Raw genomic sequence first — 22,867 nt, forward strand, 5'->3', positions numbered from 1 at the left:
GTCAGGCTGATATTTGCAAAAGCCTGGTGCTTTTCAGGGCACACAATCTCTGCTGCCTTCATCATGCATGTTTTTACAAATTCACCCTCACTAAATGGTTTTGAAGCCACTGCGATTTCATTAGCAATGAGGTAGCTAGCTTTCACTGCAGCGTCACTGATGTCTCGGCTGTGAGTAAACACAGACTGCAGTTTCTTCAGACCCACCAACAGTTCATTCACCTTCTCTCTTCTCCGCTGTCCTTGAAAGTTGTCATATTTGTCGGCATGAAGACTCACATAGTGGCGACGAAGGTTATATTCTTTCAGCACTGCAACATGCTGTGAACACACCAAACATACAGCTTTCCCATTCAATTCCGTGAATAAATAGAAGGATGACAATTTTTCTTGGAACACTCTGCGTCCACTTTTCTCTTTTTTGACAGAGACATATTGGGGCAATGAGGGTGCCAAAGCACATAATGTTAAAAGTAGAAGCCGTAATAAATATTGCGGGCAAAACAAAGTAGCTCATCCGGACTGGCTGCACTTGCTTGACCTATTTGCTCTGCCCCTGTATAAACAGTTTGCTTGCTTAACACAATTGCTATTGCGCCATCGAGTGGACACAATTGGAACAGCAGTTTATTTTATTGAAAAATTGCAGCTCATTTTTATACTTTACAAAATCATCTCGCGGGCCGGATTAAACCCGTTTGCGGGCCTGATCCGGCCCGCGGGCCGGACGTTTGACACCCCTGTTCTAATATTTATACATTTCTTAATTCCTTTCTTTATATTTTGGGGATTTGCGTGTATTGTTTTGTATTATTAGGTATTACTGCATGTTGGAGCTAGGAACATAAGCATTTTGCTATAACATCTGCAAAATATGTGTACGTGACCAATAAAATGTGATTTGCTTTTATTTGGAATATTATCTTGTGTTTTTTTCTTTTTTCATGGCTGGTATGATTTTTATGGCTGTTATTTTGCCCTCAGGGTGAGAATACAGAAGTTATAAAATACTGTCTTACTGGTGTGACGACCCTCCCACTCTGTCTGCCGTATTCTCTCTTTGCTCTTGTTTCCTTATTAGGATGCCGGTGGGCGGAGTTGGGAGGGTCGTCAGCTACATGGGAAACACCTGGGCCGGGTGTGTCCCAGCATAAATGGACCTCTTCCACATTCATTGAGGAGACTCTCTCCAGGCAGATACTTTGACTGATTTTGGTTGTGGTATTTTTGTGGCTTTTTGGTTGTTTGCTTTGGCACCTTTCAACACTTTGCATTATTACATTTATGCATGCAAACACTCACTTACACTACTGATTACTGATTACACACACCATTGTTATTTGATTTAGTTTACTTTAGCTAATAAATATATATTTTGGGTATTCCTTGTCTCCACGTGTCTCCCTTTTGTTACGAACTTGAGCCGGTTCGTGACACTGGAAACAAGGTTGAATCAGTATAAAGATGGTACTGACCAGCAGGACCCAGTCACAATCATTTCTGTATATCATCCACAGTTTACCTAATGTCACTGTCAATCAGACAGTTAGACACAATACAGTATACCATGCTTTTTAGAGCTGTCAGTCTTGGCTGCACTAGGGTAGCACCAGCACGGCATTATTTGGAGGACACATAAGACCCTTGTACTGACAGATGGACATACAATAGTAGAACAGGATGACAGACAGTTGCATACCGATAACCAATGCAAACATGGACCAGTGGCTGTCATAACAAAGTCCAAATGAAAACCCTGTGGATGCTGTAGACAGTGGTGTCAGTCATCACCTCTGTCACTACACCCTGTTTCGGGCTATTTACTGTGTAATTACATGCACACGCGTACACACACAAACCTACACACAGGAAAATCTATATAAACCTTTAAACCTAATGCACATTGATACATTCTATTACATAATCTGTTCACAGATGTAATGGTATGATCCTCTTATTTGGTCTACATACAGTATGTTGTAATAGCATTCCCCACTCTGTTGCAGAGTAAAATCCACTACTACAGTAGGCTACTATAAACTAAATAAACACATATGTTTGCCAATGTGTTGTAATCACACACACCCAAGGGTCGATAGGTAGACTACTTACTGAATCACAGATAATGTTGTCATTTCATAGCACTCTGGCTCCATAGTGGCAGAGATGCAATCACTAGAGGAGTGATAAACTACCAACTGAACTGCACCACAACAAAACTAATCTATCAGATTAGTCAGATTATATTAAACCCTTGACCAGAATCATAGTACTGCATCATCCTACCACCCCTATCTTGTAGTTATTCCAAGGTCTTTGGTACACAAAAAAAGGTGCTATTTAGAACCTAAAAGGGTTATTTGGCTGTCCCCATAGGATAACCCTTTCAAGAACCCTTTTTGGTTCCAATTAGAACCTTTTTGGTTCCAGGTAAAACTATTTTGGGTTCCATGTAGAACCCTTTCCACAGACGGTTCTACATAGAACCCAAAAGGGTTCTACCGGGAACCAAAAATGGTTCTATCTGGAACTCAAAAAGGGTTCTCCTATGGGGACAGCCGAATAACCCTTTTTTGAACCCTTTTTTCTGAGAGTGTATAATGACATCCACTCTGAACAGTGTGACTTGTAGCCCTATTTTAGTCACAGACAGTCGGTTGTTGGCAAAATAAATGCTTTTATTTCTGGCCAGGGAATTACAAAAGCATGTTAATGATATGGTGCATGCACTGTGTTTGCTCCCACAAACCTCTGTACCGGTCAACACAATTCAAGAGGAAAGAAACAACCTTCTGGATCTACAGTGAAAAACACAGCTCAGATAGCTGTTATAGTGGGGAATAAGGCATTATAAAATTATTCTACAGTTGGAGTATTTGAGATATTATCTACACACCCTCCCCTACCACCTGCTCTAGCCCATCCCTATCCTCTCTCCTGCCCCCTAGGCTTGACAAAACATACCTTCTAATGTTACATCTAGTACAGGTTTTGAATTGAATCCCATTCCATACACTGTAACCATTAATCTGTCTTCTGTATTGACAGAAATGCATAATTTCTACTTGATTTGACCTACATTGACATATGACGTTGGGAGAATGTTCACTCACCGTTTTACTGTCACGGTTTCGGCCGAGGCTGCTCCTCCTCCTGGTTCGGGCAGGCTTTGGCGGTCGTCGTCCCCGGAGTACTAGCTGCCACCGATCGATGTTTCATGTTCGTTTGGTTTTGTCTTTATGTTGTACACCTGTGTCTTGTTAGTCCTCGTTAGTGTCCTATTTAGTTCTCGTTGGTTGTGTTTGTCTTTGTGTGTGATTGCTCTTCTGTTTTCGTGTTGGAGCTACGTACTTCCCTCCAGTGTTTTGGAGAGGGTTTTCGCACATGTTAGTGCGCCGTTTGTTTGACGCCTGTGTGCGCCGTGATTTCGCCTTCGGGCTTATTGTGCTTATTTTCTACGTGATTATTGCACTAAAGTCTTTTGGACTGAGCTTCTGCGTCCTGCGCTTGATTCATGCACCACACCCACCTTCAGCACCCCTTGACAGAATCACACACCAGAATGGAATCAGCAGGATCTGCAGTTACGCCTGAGTCGCTCGAGGAGCATGTCCGCGGCCAAGATGACCAGATACGACAACTGGGGACCGCTCTACAGGACGTCATCAACACCTTGCACCGATAGGAGGCCAGCGGGGTACCCACTCCTCCACCTACCCTGCCAACCCCATCGGCCGGTCCACCAGTCCCAGGTCCGGAACCCAGGGTGATTCGGCTCTCGCTCCCGAGGGCGTATGACGGAACAGCTGCCGGGTGTCAGGGGTTCCTCCTGCAGGTGGAGCTCTACCTGGCCACTGTACACCCGGTGCCCTCGGGACACGAGAGCGTTTCCGCCCTCATTTCCTGTCTCACGGGCAAGGCGTTGGAGTGGGCTAACGCCGAGTGGAGGAAGATGGACACCAACACCATTTCCTACGCCGAGTTCTCCCGTCGCTTCAAGGCCGTGTTCGACCATCCACCTGAGGGCAAAGCGGCGGGGGAGCGTCTAGTCCACTTGAGACAGGGGAGGAGGAGCGCACAGGCGTTTGCTTTAGAGTTCCGGACTCTAGCGGCGGACGCAGGGTGGAATGAACGGGCCCTCATCGACCATTTTCGATGTAGCCTACGGGAGGACGTTCAACGTGAGTTGGCCTGCAGGGATACCCATCTTACCTTCGACCAGTTGGTCGATATGTCCATCCGTCTGGACACCCTGCTGGCCACCCGTTGACGTCCCGAGGGGGGTCCGTCCATTCCGCCCTCCGGCACCTCCGAGCCGAGCCCTATGGAGCTCGGGGGTGCCGGCGCTAGAGAAAGGAGGAGGAGGAGCCCGAGGGGGCCTGTCTCCTGCACCAAGTGCGGTCGTGGAGGGCACACTGTGGCCAGGTGCTGGGGAGGGTTCTCCGGGGGGGAAGACAACAGGCCACGCACTGGGGGGGCCTCCCAGGTGAGTAGACGTCCCACTTACCCAGAGCTTTCTGTTGCGCACTTTTGTATACCTGTGTGTTTTCCACAGGTTGCACCTCATTCCCAGCATAAGGCGCTAGTAGATTCAGGCGCAGCTGGGAATTTTGTTGATCGGAAGTTTTGTGTAGATTTAGGGATCCCTCTCCTACCTGTTGACAAACCTTTTCCCGTTCATGCCTTAGATAGCCACCCGTTGGGGTCGGGGTTGATTAGGGAGATCACAGCGCCACTTAGGATGTGTGCGCAGGGGGGTCATGAAGAGACTATACAGCTGTATCTGATCGACTCTCCTGCGTACCCAGTGGTGCTGGGAATCCCCTGGTTAAGCACCCATAACCCTGCTATTTCGTGGCAACAGAGGGCTCTCGATGGGTGGTCTGCTCAGTGCGAGGGGCGATGTCTGGGTGTTTCCGTGGGGGCGACTTCGGTGGAAAGTCCAAACCAAGTGCCCGCACTGCACATTCCGCCTGAATATCGGGATTTAGCTCTCGTGTTTAGTAAGACTAGGGCGACGCAGTTGCCTCCTCATAGACAGGGGGATTGTGCGATTGATCTCCAGGCAGGAGCAGCGCTCCCACGGAGCCATGTGTATCCTTTGTCTCAAGAGGAGAGAAAAGCTATGGAGACTTACATAGCCGAATCTTTGAGACAGGGATACATTCGGCCCTCCACTTCTCCCGCCTCCTCGAGCTTCTTTTTTGTGAAAAAGAAAGATGGAGGGTTGCGCCCGTGCATTGATTACCGTGGTCTCAATCAGATTACTGTGAAATACAGTTATCCACTCCCTCTGATTGCGACCATGACGGAGTCATTGCATGGAGCGCGGTTTTTCACAAAACTGGATCTCAGGAGCGCGTATAACTTGGTGCGCATTAGGGAGGGCGACGAATGGAAGACAGCGTTTAGTACCACGTCAGGTCATTTCGAGTATCTTGTCATGCCATATGGGTTGATGAATGCTCCATCAGTCTTCCAATCCTTCGTAGATGACATTTTCCGGGATATGCAGGGACAAGGGGTGGTCGTGTACATTGATGATATTCTGGTGTACTCGTCTACCCGAGCCGAGCATGTAACCCTGGTGCGTCGTGTATTGAGGAGGCTGTTGGAGCACGACCTATATGTCAAGGCAGAGAAATGTCTGTTTTTCCAGGAGTCGGTCTCCTTTTTGGGTTATCGGTTGTCCGCGTCAGGGGTGAGAATGGAGGTGGATCGTGTGTCCGCTGTGCGTAATTGGCAAACCCCAACCACTGTAAAAGAGGTGCAGCCGTTCTTGGGCTTTGCGAATTACTACCGGAGGTTTATCCGGGGTTTTGGACAGGTGGCAGCTCCCATCACGTCCCTTCTGAAAGGGGGTCCGGTGCGCCTGCAGTGGTCAGCTGATGCGGACAGGTGTCACGATCGTCTGAAGAAGCGGACCAATACGCAGCGCGTGGAGTGAACATGATGACTTTTATTTAATAAAGCAACCACGAAAAACAACAAATGACGATAGTGAAGTCCTCTGTAACACTGACAGAAACATGGAACAAAAACCCACAAAACCAAGGAGAAACCACACAGTATAAATATGGCTCCCAATCAGAGATAACGAGCCGACAGCTGACACTCGTTACCTCCGATTGGGAGTCATATGACTAAACAAGCACAATCACCAAACATAGAAATCAACAACCTAGACACCCCAACATAGAAATACACCCAAACAAATGAAAATGAACAACCCTGGCTCAAATATCAAAGTCCATGGAGCCAGAGTGTCACAGTACCCCCCCCTAAAGGTGCGAACTCCGGGCGCACCAACATAAGGACTAGGGGAGGGTCTGGGTGGGCGTCTGTCCACGGTGGCGGCTCTGGCCCCGGTCGTGATCCCCACCCCACCACAGTCACAACCTGCTTCAGTAGCCTCCTCCCAATGACCACCCTCCAACTAACCCCACCTGGACTAAGGGGCAACACCGGACTAAGGGGCAGCACCGGGATAAGGGGCAGCACCGGGATAAGGGGCAGCACCGGGATAAGGGGCAGCACCGGGCTAAGGGGCAGCACCGGACTAAGGGGCAGCACCGGGCTAAGGGACAGTACCTGACTAAGGGGCAGCACCGGACTGAGGGGCAGCTCCGGACTGAATGGCGGATCCTGGCTGGCTGGCTCTGGCGGATCCTGGCTGGACGGCTCATGGCTGGCTGACGGATCTGGCTGCTCATGGCTGGCTGACGGATCTGGCTGCTCATGGCTGGCTGACGGATCTGGCTGTTCATGGCTGGCTGACGGATCTGGCTGCTCATGGCTGGCGGAAGGCTCTGGCTGATCCTGTCTGGCGGACGGCTCTGGCTGATCCTGTCTGGCGGAAGGCTCTGGCTGATCCTGTCTGGCGGAAGGCTCTGGCTGATCCTGTCTGGCGGAAGGCTCTGGCTGATCCTGTCTGGCGGAAGGCTCTGGCTGATCCTGTCTGGCGGAAGGCTCTGGCTGCTCCTGTCTGGCGGAGAGCTCTAGCGGCTCCGGTCTGGCGGACGGCTCTGAAGGCTCATGGCAGACGGGCGGCTTTGCAGGCTCAGTACAGACGGGCAGTTCCTGCGGCGCTTGGCAGACGGACAGTTCAGACGGCGTTGGGCAGACGGGCAGTTCAGACGGCGTTGGGCAGACGGACAGTTCAGGCCCCGTTGGGCAGACGGGCAGTTCAGACGGCGTTGGGCAGACGGACAGTTCAGGCCCTGTTGGGCAGACGGCCGACTCTGGCTGTCTGAGGCGCATCGTAGGCCTGGTGCGTGGTGCCGGAACAGGAGGTACCGGGCTGAGGACACGCATCTCAGGGCTAGTGCGGGGAGAAGCAACAGGGCATGCTGGACCCTGGGGACGCACCGTAGGCCTGATGCGTGGTGCCGGAACTGGAGGTACCGGGCTGAGGACACGCATCTCAGGGCTAGTGCGGGGAGAAGCAACAGGGCATGCTGGACCCTGGGGACGCACCGTAGGCCTGATGCGTGGTGCCGGAACTGGAGGTACCGGGCTGAGGACACGCATCTCAGGGCTAGTGCGGGGAGAAGCAACAGGGCATGCTGGACCCTGGGGACGCACCGTAGGCCTGATGCGTGGTGCCGGAACTGGAGGTACCGGGCTGAGGACACGCATCTCAGGGCTAGTGCGGGAAGCAGCAACAGGGCATGCTTGGCCCTGGGGACGCACCGTAGGCCTGATGCGTGGTGCCGGAACTGGAGGTACCGGGCTGAGGACACGCATCTCAGGGCTAGTGCGGGGAGAAGCAACAGGGCATGCTGGACCCTGGGAACGCACATAAGGGCTAGTGCGGAGAGCCGGAACAGGGCATGCTGGACCCTGGGGACTCACATTAAGCCTAGTGCGGAGAGCAGCAACAGGACGCACAGGACTCGGGAGACACACAGGAGGCTTGGGGCGTGGTGTAGGCACTGGTGGGAAAGGGCTGGCGACGCGCACCGTATCCCTGGTGCGAGTGGCCGGAACAGGCCGGGCCGGGCTGGCGAAGCGCACCGTATCCCTGGTGCGAGTGGCCGGAACAGGCCGGGCTGGGCTGGCGAAGCGCACCGTATCCCTGGTGCGAGTGGCCGGAACAGGCCGGGCTGGGCTGGCGAAGCGCACCGTATCCCTGGTGCGAGTGGCCGGAACAGGCCGGGCTGGGCTGGCGAAGCGCACCGTATCCCTGGTGCGAGTGGCCGGAACAGGCCGGGCCGGGCTGGCGAAGCGTACCGTATCCTTGGTGCGAGGGGTCGTAACAGGCCGGACCGTACTGGAGGCACACACCACTGGCTCTACCCCGGGAACTGGAACGGGCCGGACCGGACTGGATACACCCCTCAGTCTCTCACGCCGTGCCTCTACATCTCCTTTCCCTACTTTGGCCAGTGACCCCCGTAACCTGGTTGCCTCTTGAATTCGCCCCTTCTCTGCCTCCGTTAGCCCCGTCGTCCAAGCCATGTGCCCCCCCCAAAAAACTTTTTGGGGTTGCCTCTCGTCCTTCCAACGATGATGGCCCTGCTGACGCCGTTGCTCCTCTCGCCGTCGCCTCTCCACCGTTTCGCTCCATGGACGGCGATCCATCCCATCCAGGATCTCCTCCCAAGTCCAGGACCCCTTTCCGTCCAAAATCTCCTCCCATGTCCAGGAAGCCTTTGGAGCTGGGTCCTGTTGCCGCTTGACACGCTGCTTGGTCCTTTGATGGTGGGTTTTTCTGTCACGATCGTCTGAAGAAGCGGACCAATACGCAGCGCGTGGAGTGAACATGATGACTTTTATTTAATAAAGCAACCACGAAAAACAACAAATGACGATAGTGAAGTCCTCTGTAACACTGACAGAAACATGGAACAAAAACCCACAAAACCAAGGAGAAACCACACAGTATAAATATGGCTCCCAATCAGAGATAACGAGCCGACAGCTGACACTCGTTACCTCCGATTGGGAGTCATATGACTAAACAAGCACAATCACCAAACATAGAAATCAACAACCTAGACACCCCAACATAGAAATACACCCAAACAAATGAAAATGAACAACCCTGGCTCAAATATCAAAGTCCATGGAGCCAGAGTGTCACAACAGGGCCTTTGGGAGACTGAAGGACCTGTTTACGTCGGCTCCGGTGCTGGCGCATCCGGATCCCGCATTACCCTTTCAGGTTGGGGTGGACGCGTCTGAGGCAGGTATGGGGGCCGTTCTCTCTCAACGGTCCGGCTCGCCACCTAAACTCCGCCCCTGTGCTTTTTACTCAAAAAAGCTCAGCCCGGCGGAGCGTAACTATGACGTTGGGGACAGGGAGCTGTTAGCTGTAGTTCAAGCCCTTAAGGTGTGGAGGCATTGGCTTGAGGGGGCTCAACACCCTTTCCTCATTTTGACTGACCATCGGAACCTGGAGTACATCCGGGCAGCGAGGAGACTGAACCCTCGCCAGGCTCGATGGAGTATGTTTCTCACCAGGTTCGTATTTAAAATCACGTACATCCCTGGGTCCCAGAATGGTAAGGCAGATGCACTGTCCCGGCGGTATGACACGGAGGAGAGGTCCGTTGAGCCTACTCCCATACTACCGGAGTCTTGCCTAGTGGCACCGGTGGTGTGGGAGGTCGATGCCGAAATCGAGCGAGCGTTGCGTACCGACCCCAGCCCTCCACAGTGTCCTGAGGGTCGGAAGTACGTTCCGCTCGAGATTCGGGATCGACTCATTTACTGGGCTCACACGTCACCCTCCTCTGGACATCCGGGTATTGGCCGGACAGTGCATTGCCTTAGCACTAAATACTGGTGGCCTACTTTGGCTAGGGATGTGAGGGTTTATGTCTCCTCCTGCTCGGTGTGCGCCCAGTGTAAGGCGCCCCGACATCTGCCCAGGGGTATGTTACAACCCCTGCCCGTTCGACAACGACCATGGTCCCACCTCTCGGTGGATTTTGTGACAGACCTTCCCCTCTCTCAGGGGAATACCACCATCCTGGTCGTTGTGGACCGGTTCTCAAAGGCCTGTCGTCTTCTCCCTATGTCGGGTCTTCCTACTGCCCTACAGACCGCTGAGGCCCTATTTACCCACGTCTTCCGGCATTACGGGGTACCCGAGGATATAGTGTCTGATCGAGGCCCCCAGTTTACCTCCCGTGTTTGGAGAGCATTCATGGAGCGTTTGGGGGTCTCGGTTAGCCTTACCTCAGGGTACCACCCGGAGAGTAACGGGCAGATAGAACGTGTCAACCAGGATGTGGGTAGGTTTCTGAGGTCGTATTGCCAGGACCGGCCTGAGGAGTGGGCACGGTACATTCCCTGGGCCGAGATGGCCCAGAACTCTCTCCGCCACTCCTCTACCAACCTAACCCCCTTCCAATGTGTGTTAGGTTACCAGCCGGTTCTGGCACCGTGGCAGCAGAGCCAGATCGAGGCCCCTGCGGTGGATGATTGGATGAGGCGCTCGGAAGAGACGTGGAACGCTGCCCACGTCCACCTGCAGCGGGCCGTCCTTCGTCACAAGGCGAGCGCCGATCTCCACCGCAGTGAGGGGCCGGTGTACGCACCCGGAGATCGAGTCTGGCTCTCTACCAGAAACCTACCCCTCCGCCTGCCCTGCCGGAAGCTGGGTCGGCGGTTTGTGGGGCCCTTTAAAGTCCTGAGAAGATTGAACGAGGTGTGTTATAGGTTACATCTACCTGTTGAGTATAAGAATATTAACCCCTCGTTCCATGTGTCTCTTCTCAGGCCGGTGGTAGCTGGTCCACTCCAGGACAATGAGATAGGAGAGACTCCTCCGGCGTACACCGTTCGGTCCATCTTGGACTCCAGACGCCGGATGGGGGGTCTCCAGTATCTCGTGGAGTGGGAGGGGTATGGCCCGGAAGAGCGGTGCTGGGTGCCGCGGAGGGACATCCTAGACCCATCTCTCCTGTCGGAGTTCCACCGGGACCATCCCGCGCGCCCTGCTCCGCGTCCTCCTGGTCGTTCCCGAGGCCGGGGTCGGCGCACGGCTGGAGCCGCGCGTCAAGGGGGGGGTACTGTCACGGTTTCGGCCGAGGCTGCTCCTAGATTGCTTTACAGGGCAGTGAGCCTGGGTGAATCCACAGAGAGCCGCACACAAAGACTGGCACAGAGAGATCAGAGTGGTGCCTCCTGGGTAGTGATGTTGAACAAACCTTGGCCTCTCCTGAAGACAATAACAAATGCCTTCATCCTCCAGCCAAGACCATTAGTGGCCAGATAAATGCAGGGTGTGTGTATGTGTTTCAGAGGGTTAATGTACAGGTGGGTGTGTTGGTAGTAAGTGTTCTATAGAGGGACGATGTGTGTTTTCTTCTATGTGTGTCTGTCAGTGTGTTTACGCACTCTACCTAGTCTTCCTTTCAGACCCCTAAACACTTGTATGGCCACAGGGTGCATCCTGATGGCTTATTGGATTCCTTTTAGTGAGGGCCAGTAGCTAAACAAATAAAGGCAGCCATGTCTCTGTGTTATGACCTCCACCACTGTGGTCACAGCCGGCATGAAGTCAATTATACATTTACAGGATAAACATTTTAACTTCAAACATTAAACCAAGCAGAACTAGGTAGGACGGGGAATCATATACTGTACCTTGGGACTCTGGTCTAGTGGTGTTATCTCAGTGAATAGTGCAAGGTGTTGTAATATCAGAATCAATACACAAATATATGTGTATGTGCGTGCATGCATTCCTGCCTATCTGCCTGCGTTTGTGCGTGTGTGTACGTGCATGCATATGCCTGTGTGATTGAGTGCTGGGTTTAGTGAACTTGTCGTTCCATCATCATGATGGCACTGACCTTCTCTCGACCAATGTGTTTTGGCTAATGCAGTTTTCAGAGACTGGAGAAATCAATTGCTCAGTCAGGACAGGAGGTGGGCTTGCACACTGTAGTCAGTTTACTGAGCACAGCCTATCCCCTCTTGATTTGATTTGATTTATTAGGATCCCCATTAGCTGACATCAATGGTGACAGCTAGTCTTACTGGGGTCCGACACATAACGAACAAGACATTACAGACAAAATACAATTGACATACATTTAGAAACATGAACATGTCGTGTGTGTGTGCATATATCAGTTACACATACATGTCAGTACATACAGTCGTGGTCAAAAGTTTTGAGAATGACACAAATACTAATTTTCACAAAGTCTGCTGCCTCAGTTTTGATGATGGCAATTTGCATATACTCCAGAATGTCATGAAGAGCGATCAGATGAATTGCAATTAATTGCAAAGTCCCTCTTTGCCATGAAAATGAACTTAATCCCCAAAAAACATTTACACTGCATTTCAGCCCTGCCACAAAAGAACCAGCTGCCATCATTTACATTTTAGTCATTTAGCAGACGCTCTTATCCAGAGCGACTTACAGTTAGTGAATGCATACATGTTTTTTTGTGTAATTTTAATGGTAGGTTTATTTGAACAGTGAGAGACAGAATAACAACAAAAAAATCCTGAAAAACGCATGTCAAAAATGTTACAAATTGACCTGCACCTCAATGTCAGTGATTCTCTCATTAACACAGGTGAGAGTGTTGACGAGGACAAGGCTGGAGATAATATTATAATAATAATAATAATAATAATAATAATATAATAATATAATAATAATATAATTAGCATGACAGATCACTCTGTCATGCTGATTGAGTTAGAATAACAGACTGGAAGCTTTAAAAGGAGGGTGGTGCTTGAAATCATGTTCTTCCTCTGTTAACCATGGTTACCTGCAAGGAAACACGTGCCATCATCATTGCTTTGCACAAAAAGGGCTTCACAGGCAAGGATATTGCTGCTAGTAAGATTGCACCTAAATCAACCATTTATCGGATCATCAAGAACTTCAAGGAGAGAGGTTCAATTGTTGTGAAGAAGGCTTCAGGGCACCCTAGAAAGTCCAGCAAGCGCCAGGACCATCTCCTAAAGTTGATTCAGCTGCGGGATCGGGGCACCACCAGTGCAAGGCTTGCTCAGGAATGGCAGCAGGCAGGTGTGAGTGCATCTGCACGCACAGTGAGGCGAAGACCTTTGGAGGATGGCCTGGTATCAAGAAGGGCAGCAAAGAAGCCACTTCTCTCCAAGAAAAACATCAGGGACAGACTGATATTCTGTGAAAGGTACAGGGATTGGACTGCTGAGGACTGGAGTAAAGTCATTTTCTCTGATGAATCCCCTTTCCGATTGTTTGGGGCATCCGGAAAACACCTTGTCTGGAGAAGACAAGGTGAGCGCTACCATCAGTCCTGTGTCATGCCAACAGTAAAGCATCCTGAGACCATTCATGTGTGGGGTTGCTTCTCAGCCAAGGGAGTGGGCTCACTCACAATTTTGCCTAAGAACACAGCCATGAATAAAGAATGGTACCAACACATCCTCCGAGAGCAACTTCTCCCAACCATCCAAGAACAGTTGCTTTTCCAGCATGATGGAGCACCTTGCCATAAGGCAAAAGTGATAACTAAGTAGCTCGGGGAACAAAACATCAACATTTTGGGTCCATTGCCAGGAAACTCCCCAGACTTTAATCCCATTGAGAACTTGTGGTCGATCCTCAAGAGGCGGGTGGACAAACAAAACCCCACAAATTCTGACAAACTCCAAGCATTGATTATGCAAGAATGGGCTGCCATCAGTCAGGATGTGGCCCAGAAGTTAATTGACAGCATGCCAGGGCGGATTGCAGAGGTCTTGAAAAAGAGGGGTCAACACAGCAAATATTGACTCTTTGCATAAACTTAATGTAATTGTCAATAAAAGCCTTTGACACTTATGGAATGCTTGTAATTATACTTCAGTATACCATAGTAACATCTGACAAAAATATCTCATGTAACTGAAGCAGCAAACTTTGTGAAGACCAATACTTGTGTCATTCTCAAAACATTTGACCACGACTGTACACACAACAAGTAGGCCACATGGGGGAGAGGCGTGGTGCCAAGAATTGTTGCTTTATTAGTTTTTTTGAAACCAGGTTTGCTGTTCACTTTAGCTGCGCTATATGAGATGGATAAAATAATACTGTATGTTTCCTTGAATTTGTTCTGGACCCAGGGAGTGTGAAAAGACCCCTGGTGGCATGTCTGGTGGGGTAAGTGTGTGTGTGTGTGTCAGTGCTATGTGTAAGTTAACTATGCAAACAATTTGGAATTTCCAACACATTAATGTTTCTTATAAAACAAGATGTGATGCAGTCAGTCTTTCCTCAGCCATAGTATTAATATTAGCCCTCTGACTACAATGAAGAGCAAGATATGCCGCTCTGTTCTGGACTAGCTGCAGCTTAACTAGGCCTTTCTTTGCAGCACTTGACCATATGACTGGACAATAATCAAGATAAGATAAAACTAGAGCCTGCAGGAATTGCTTTTTGGAGTGTGGTGTCAAAAAAGCAGACCTCTCCCCATCTTTACAACCATTGAATCTATATGTTTTGACCAAGATGGTTTACAATCTAAGGTAACACCAAGTAATTTAGTCTCCTCAACTTGTTCAACAGCCACACCATTCATTACCAGATTCAGCTGAGGTCTAGAACGTAGGGAAGGATTTGTACCAAATACAATGCTCTTAGTTTTATAGATGTTCAGGACCAGTTTATTACTGGCCACCCATTCCAAAACTGACTGCAACTCTTTACTAAGAGTTTTAGTGACTTTATTGGCTGTGGTTGCTGATGTGTATATGGTTGAATCATCAGCATATATGGACACACATGCTTTGTTTAATGGCAGTGGCAGGTCATTGGTGTTAATAGAAAAGAGTAGAGGGCCTAGAGAGCTGCCCTGCGGTACACCACACTTTACATTTGACATTAGAGACACTTCCGTGAGTTCTATTAGATAGATAGCTCTGAATCCACGATATGACAGAGCTTGAAAAGCCATAACACATACATGTTCTCAACAACAGGTTATGGTCAATAATATCGAAGGCTGCACTTAAATCTAACAGTACAGCTCCCACAATCTTCTTATTATCCATTTCTTTCAACCATTCATCAGTCATTTGTGTCAGTGCAGTACATGTTGATTGTCACATAATTTCTCAATTTGCAGTAAGTCAGCCAGTTAGATGTGCAGCCAGACTTATCAGCCACTCCTTTTTCCCCATCTCTTTCAACCATACAGTTATTTAATTCCTTGTCAATCCATGGAGCCTTAATAGTTCTAACAGTCAGTTTCTTAACAGGTGCATGTTTATCAATAATTGGAAGAAGCAATTTCATAAATTCATAAAGTGCATCATCTGTAGGCTCCACATCAGAACAACAAATATTTTCAACATCATCCACATGAGTCACAGCAAAATCTTTTGTATGATCTCTTATACACTATTTTAGGACCAGCTTTTGGAACTTTGGCTTTCCTGGATATAGCCACTGCATCCAATGGGTACAGATACAGCTTTAGAACAAAGTTCTACAGTATTAGTAAAAATTTAATAATAATTTTAAAAAAAACATGTGGATGATTTTGTTCCTGTAGTGTTTGTAAACAGCCTGGTAGGTTGATTATTAACCTGAACCAGATTACAGGCACTGGTTACAGTGAGAAGCTTCCTTTTGTGTGGACGACTTGATGAAAACCTCTCTGTTTACATCACATACACTATCAAGCATTTCACAAACATTATTTAGATACTGACTGTTAGCACTTGGTGGCCTATAGCAACACCCCAAAAGGAAAGGCTTCAGATGTGCCAAGTGATCCTGCAACCACAACACTTCAATAACACTTGACATAAAATATTCTCTAAGCATTACAGGGAAATTGCTCTGAATATATACAGCAACACCTCCTCCATAAGCGTTCCTGTCTCTTCTATAGATGTTATATCCTTGTATTGCTACTGCTGTATAATCAAAGGAATCATCTAAGTGTGTCTCAGAATGGCTAATGGATATTTGCCGTTGATGAGGAGGAGTGAAAGAGATAGGGTTTAATACTGGCAACCTGTTCAATCTCACTCACTGTGTCTTCCTGGACAGGAAGTGGAAGGTGTGGAAATACATTAGCTCTACCAATGGATTACTTTAATATCTCTATAATAATCCTCTCTCTCTCTCTCTCTCTCTCTCTCTCTCTCTCTCTCTCTCTCTCTCTCTCTCTCTCTCTCTCTCTCTCTCTCTCTCTCTCTCTCTCTCTCTCTCTCTCTCTCTCTCTCTCTCTCTCTCTCTCTCTCTCTCTCTCTCTCTCTCTCTCTCTCTCTCCCGTAGAGTTGTATTGTTAATTCCACAGACATCGCTCTGTCAGTGAGACCCCATGAAACACATAGCATCTCTCCATCCCTACACTGGGGAGTGGGGAGCCCTGAGGACCTACTTTGAAGTTCTCCACAGGCTAGTCGTTTACTGGTGGAGCACACTGATGGAAGGTAGAGGGGGATGGGGAGGTAGAGAGAGAGAGAGAGAGAGCAAGAGAGAGAGAGAGAGAGAGAGAGAGAGAGAGAGAGAGAGAGAGAGAGAGAGAGAGAGAATGAGAATCTGTATCATGTAGTATTATATTATCACAGTTTTTCCCTCCTCCAGTACTGTATTTGTATTGTAGCCCTGGACAAAAACACCTGATTCAAATGTCAAGGGCTTGATGATTAGTTGACAAGTACAATCAGGTGTGCTTCTCCGGGGCCACAACAAGATATGTATTGTTGGGGGCAGTGGAGGCTGCTCAGGGGAGGACGGCTCATAATAATGGCTGGAGTGGAATGGCTGGAATGGAATGGTATCAAACAGATAAAAACCATGTGTTTGATACCATTCCATTTGCTCCATTCCGACCATTATTATGAGCTGTCCTCCCGTCAGCAGCCTCCACTGGTTGGGTGTACTCGAAGACCGGAGTTGGGAAACACTGTAGTAGAGTATAAAAATGTTTTGTCTATCAAATCCATTCATTGTTTCAGAGTCTCGTACCAAGCTGTATATATTCTTCCCATGATGGCTCAAAGTGTCTCTGATTGCTCAGGGGACATTCATACATCACTGTCTTATTGCTCTCCCTCTGCAGCTAGACACTAATGAGAAACAGTTGACTGTTCATTCCAGCCCTCAGTCATACACACTCACACACACACACATACACACACACATACACACACACACACACACACAGATATGCATGTGCACCCATGCATGCATGCATAGGAACGCATGCACACACACATTAATGCAGACACGGACACACACAAACATAGGCATGCATGCATAGGCATGAGCGCATGTAAGCAAGCGCACGCACGCACACACACACACACACACACACACACACACACACACACACACACACACACACGCACACACACACACTTACTGTCCATCATGTCCTATGAGCAGGGTAAAGACAGAGCCAGCAAAAACAGCAGCTGACAGACCGTAATAGAGCCTGGCTGTCAATGTGTTGTCAGGAGTATCCCCCTGAGGATAGACTGGTCACTTAAAGCCATGATTACTCTTGATAGGTGTTAGCCTGGTGTTACAGTACAGTGAGGGGAGCTCGGCCAGGTCAAGGGATTCTCATAGCTCAGGATCTAGAATAGCCCCTGGCATAGATAACCTACCGAAATGTGAAAAGAGTGTGGATCTCTATTAATTGTCCTCACTGTAGTAATACTTATCTAATTGTGCAGTCATATGAAAAGTACTTGGATTAAAATGATGATGTAATCTTTTATTTCACGGACATGTTGGAGGTGTGTTTGAGCGTCCAGTGAACCTCATCAATGTTACAGTCTCTAGAGCAGAGAAATGGCTTCTCTCAATGTCCTTGTAACTAGATCACTGTGATGCCCTGACCACTTCATGTGGATAGAGGAGTGGGTGTGTGCGTGTGTGTTTTTGTGTGTGTAGGTGTGTGTCCGTGCATGTCTGTATGTACATGCATGTCTGTTTGTTTGTACACCTGGGTGAACCTTTGATCCTCTTATTGGGGAGTTGAATATTTGAATTCATAAATGGACACATCTCACCATCCCTTGTACTGTCTCTCCTCTTTATCCACCCATTCATCCCCCTCTCTCTTCTCTCTCTCCCCTTTCAGAGTTAATATGTTCTGCGTCTTTTCTAGATTAACAATCATCAAAAATACATGTACAGTGTCTATGTTATGTTGATTTAATTCAATGTCTACTTTATCAACAGTATGTTGATGTCAGGCTGGTCTTTGTTGTGGAGAGTGCACTCATGTAGGACTAAGATGTTTCTCAGGTTAAAGATAGAGCTTGGCTGTAGCCTAAAACGATGTGCTGCAACTACTTCTCTCAGCTCATTATCCATGCATGTAGGCCACTGGAATATGCAGCTCTGGGGAGGCTGTACATCTGGTGACCGCAGGCATGACAGAGACAGAAAAGTGCAGTTTGACAGAAATCGTACCTGTGAGAATTCATAAAATACCTACATTCTCAAAGTCATGGATAAAGCTCACTATTCTGTCACCCTTCAAGGTGATAAAACGACAAGATCACGCTCCAGAGTTATCTTACAAGGACTACATCATGATGTGTGAAAACATGAGGTACATACAGTATGTGTGGTAATCCATTACTCTGATGACAGCAATATATCCTCCCTGCTGTAATATAGGCAAAGAGAATGAGGCTGTAGTATGATAATGTTCCTATCGTCCCTATTTAGGTTGACTTATTTCACCAATCTCCCTGTAATCTGTTGGAAACCCACCAGTAACACAGCACCTTCAGGCCGCTCAGATATGTGGTGATATGTGGGCTCTATTTTAAGCATGTGAATCAAAAATAATTAGGCCCTGAGATTGCGAGGCGTTATTAAAATGCTGAACAGTTGAATGGGTGGATAACAAGACAATCTAAACCTCATCAGGACATGGGAGGGAAGGACGGAGGGAGAAAATAGAACATGTCTGCTTTGTATTCACTGTGGGTGATTGTTATTTCATATATTACAGAATGTAATATGCCCATAGATCATTATTGACCAAATGAACTCAATGCTGATGTATTCACTCTCCCCTACCTGTAGTGGTTTGATATATTTTTGGTTTATTTATTATTTTTGGTGAATTCAAACACATATGCCTAACCTAAGCATGCTGCTTCACATATCAACAGTAGTGAACATTTGCTGCAGAAATATTAACTGTTTTTATTAATTGATCATAGTATAGCTTTTGCTATATTGAAATGTTCATTAGGCCTACTGGACGGATTTCTCCATAGAGGTGTCTGTTAGGGTGGAGATCAAATCTTCAGCAGAGTCATCCTTCACATCCTCATCAGTAGCGATCATGTCCTTAGTGCTCTCAGGGGTCAGTACCATGTCAGGAGTGGAGTTCTGGGTGCTTGAGTCTGATGTGTGAACCTCTGTCATGGTCTCTGATGACTGGGTGGTCACCATGGAGATCTGTATCTGAGAGGTGGCAGTGGTCTGTGTGTCTGTGTTCATATCTGTTGTCTGTGTTTCTGTCTGCGCCTGTGTCGAAGTGTTGGTAGTGGATGGCTTTCTCTCTGTCCTAGTTGCCATAGACGAGGTGGTCAGAGGGACTCCAGGTAGCTGCCACTCCAGCGGGAGGATGGCCAGGTTCCTAGCCAGGGAGAACTGGGAGAGGGAGCTCTACCCGGAGGAAGAGGGGGGTTAGGTTGAGGTCAGAGGGGAAACTGCCTGGATGTGTGAATCTCTGTCTGTCCGTATAGTAAGTCAGGTTTCAGTAACTTACGTGGGCACGTGGTAGAGTCGGAGAGTCAGGTCTTATGTATATTTCCTCCACATGGGTCTTCACTTGCCGGGGTGTCCTTTGATTTGCCTGCATAAGACAATTGCAATACCCAATGATAAAACATTATGGGAAAGATATTTTGCTCACGATAAAATATGATACAGCATGTTTGCTTGTCTCACAGAGTTCGGTCTTTGTCCCAAATGAGTTCCCTTGTCTGTTTCTGGTGTTGTACTTCTATGTTCGTGGTCTTGAGATGATTTCAATAGCTGGACTTCAGTCCAGTCTTTCTCCCTCCCTACCTTTCCATTACTCTTGTCCTTGACCTTTTTGGTTGTAACATCTCCTCCAGACCAGTCTGAGCCTGTTTAGACATTTTGATTTTGAAGACACATCTTTCCAAGTGGAGCAATATCATTCTATATCTAATCAACAGACAACCCATAATACTCACCAGTATCAGATGCAGTATCTTCGTCCTGGTCCTTTTTACTCTGTCTGTACTGAGAGGCACGAGTTTTCTTCAGCTTGACTTTCCCTCCACAGCAGAAGAGAGTGAACAGCTGCAGGGCCGCCACAGCTGGATAGATGCTCTGCTTCTTCTCTTTCTGCTTGGTCTCCTTTGCTTTCTCCACAGGGGAGACCTCAGGGTCACAATCAGTACATCAGTTAGAAATCTACTGATATTTCAAACTACAATATCAATAGCCAATGAGCTCTAGTGTGTTTCCATGGCAAAATGTTACCCAATAATAACTAGGGTTAGTGCTATCCGAGATCCTTGAGACATCCCTACCCTAAACCCTAACCTTACCTCTACCCTTACCCTAACCATTTCAATTTCAACTTCAATGGGGGTAAGGTCAGAGTTGGGACGTTCCATGGATTCCGTTAAGACTTTTTAACTAGTAGGGCCTACCCCATCCGAAGGGGCATTGTGACATTATCACATTTGTCAAGCAGTATCAAATTCAACACAATATACTGTGTTTTCCTTATTGTGGTCATTATCAATTATCAAATGCATTGGCAAATCCTCATTGATAAGCAGGTTTGGATGTCTTACCGAGTTAGATCTTTGTTTATTGTCTTTTTCTGTTTCAGGTGTCGTTCTGCGTTTGTGGTCCTGAGATTTACATTTTAGTCATTTAGCAGACGCTCTTATCCAGAGCGACTTACAGTTAGTGAATACATATATTATTAATTTTTTTATACTGGCCCCACGTGGGAATCGAACCCACAACCCTGGCGTTGCAAACGCCATGCTCTATCAACTGAGCTACATCCCTGCCGGCCATTCCCTCCCCTACCCTGGACGACGCTGGGCCAATTGTGCGCCGCCCATGAGTCTCCCGGTCACGGCCGGCTGCGACAGAGCCTGGATTCGAACCAGGATCTCTAGTGGCACAGTTAGCACTGCGATGCAGTGCCTTAGACCACTGCGCCACTCAGGAGATTTCTGAACTTCAATCCAAACTTTCTCTCTCCGAACCTTTCCTTTACTCTTGTCCTTGATCCTTTTCACATCACCTGCAGAATAGTCAGAGCCTGTAAGTGAAACATTTCCAAGACACATTATGTTTTTTTTCCAAGTGAAGCCTAAATAATTGTACTATGTAGCAGCACTAGTCAATAGACACCTCCTCACACTCACCAGTATCAGAGTCATTATTGTTGTTCGTATCGTGTATCGTTGTTGCCTTTCTCCCCTCACCACTCTGGGAGGGATCAAATGGTGTCTTCTTCATCCTGACGCAGCTCAGCAGTGTACACAGCTGAAGAAAGGTCAGGGCTGGAGGGATGCTCTTCTCCTTGGGTTTCTTTTTATGTTTATGGGTCTCCTTTCGTTGCTCCCAAGGAGAGACCAGAGTGACAGGGTCACTAAGTGTCTGACCCATAACACGCTAGGGTAGTGTACTGTTGTAATCAATCAAATCAGTTATAGGTTGAGAGATGTAGCTAACACGCTCTACCTGAGCTTGTCTAACAATTTTAATGTGGTCTGGGATTATGTTAGAAGTGTGTTTCCGTGGCAACATGTTACCTCATAATGTTCCCTAGTGCTCCATCCCTGGTAAAGTGGCATTGTGACATCATCAAGTTATTTACTCATCCACATATCCACCCAGAACACTGGAGCAGCCTATTACTATAGACCTAGTCTGCCTATATGTCTGTATGTCTGTCTGTCTGTACAGATGTAGGATCTTAATTTGATCACTCTTTTGTTGCTGAGATTTGTACTGCAGAGCAAGAAATGCAAACTTGTATTGTATTACAAAAGGCTTCTAAAGTTTGTAATTTCCATTTTAAAATGTCAGACTTGATTTGCCCAAACAGAAAATGTATCAACCCCTACAAAAAATGTCCATTCATTATAATCCACATCATAATTCACATTTCCTGTTGCTGCAGAATTATTTTCCTGCTGTAGCAAACTGGCTCAAATTAAGATCCTACATCTGTATGTCTGTCTCTCTCTCTTTCCTTCTCTCTCCATCTCTCTCTCTGCCTGTACTCATATTCAACCTCTGCCTTCACCCTATTGCAGCACTTTGTTTTCTCATCTATTGCCTGCCTGCATCATGTTGCAAGGAGAGGGTGGCTGAGCACAGGTCAATCACTCCACATTGAGAATGATTATACAGTTGATTATCAAGTGCCACACTCAACATATTACTACTGTTGGCAATCAGAATACATACTTGTTGTAGTCCAAGAGTCTACTCAGTGAATACATGCAGGCCAGTGGGCAAGAGTCATGGCAACACATCTATATTCACACCTCCTCTATGTCTGCACTATTAAAAGCAGATCGCCGCCACATGTAGCATAAGAGATAGGAAGCCTCCCTGGCTCAGCGCCTGTTAGTGTCAGATTTGAAGAGCTACATGTCAGCCTGATAATTACTCTGTGTCATCCACTGAGGCAATTAGTGATAAAAGCTCACACAACGTGATAGGCTAACACCTCTGTAGGTACCTGGATGGATCACAGTAGCTTATCCACTTCACTCAGACCACTAATGATAGGTTTGCAGGTATGCACGCACGCACACACGCACAAACACAAACACACACCACATGCACTCACTCACACACACACACACACACACACACAGGCACACACGTCACACTCACACACTCCTATTGTCATACA

The 22,867-nt window shown here is 47.8% G+C and overlaps 1 long non-coding RNA gene across 1 annotated transcript; it reads right to left on the reverse strand.

Moving 5' to 3' along the window:
• Positions 1 to 19,538: 19,538 nt before the first annotated feature.
• On the reverse strand, positions 19,539 to 20,439 carry LOC311109041. Its single transcript, XR_014610567.1, has 3 exons — positions 20,163 to 20,439; positions 19,709 to 19,795; positions 19,539 to 19,605 (listed from the first exon to the last, which is right to left on the reverse strand). It is a non-coding gene; the product is annotated as an uncharacterized lncRNA (long non-coding RNA).
• Between the last annotated feature and the right edge of the window lie 2,428 nt (positions 20,440 to 22,867).

The sequence above is a fragment of the Coregonus lavaretus genome (genome assembly GCF_964263955.1).
Source record: "Coregonus lavaretus genome assembly, chromosome: 34".
NCBI lineage: Eukaryota > Metazoa > Chordata > Actinopteri > Salmoniformes > Salmonidae > Coregonus > Coregonus lavaretus.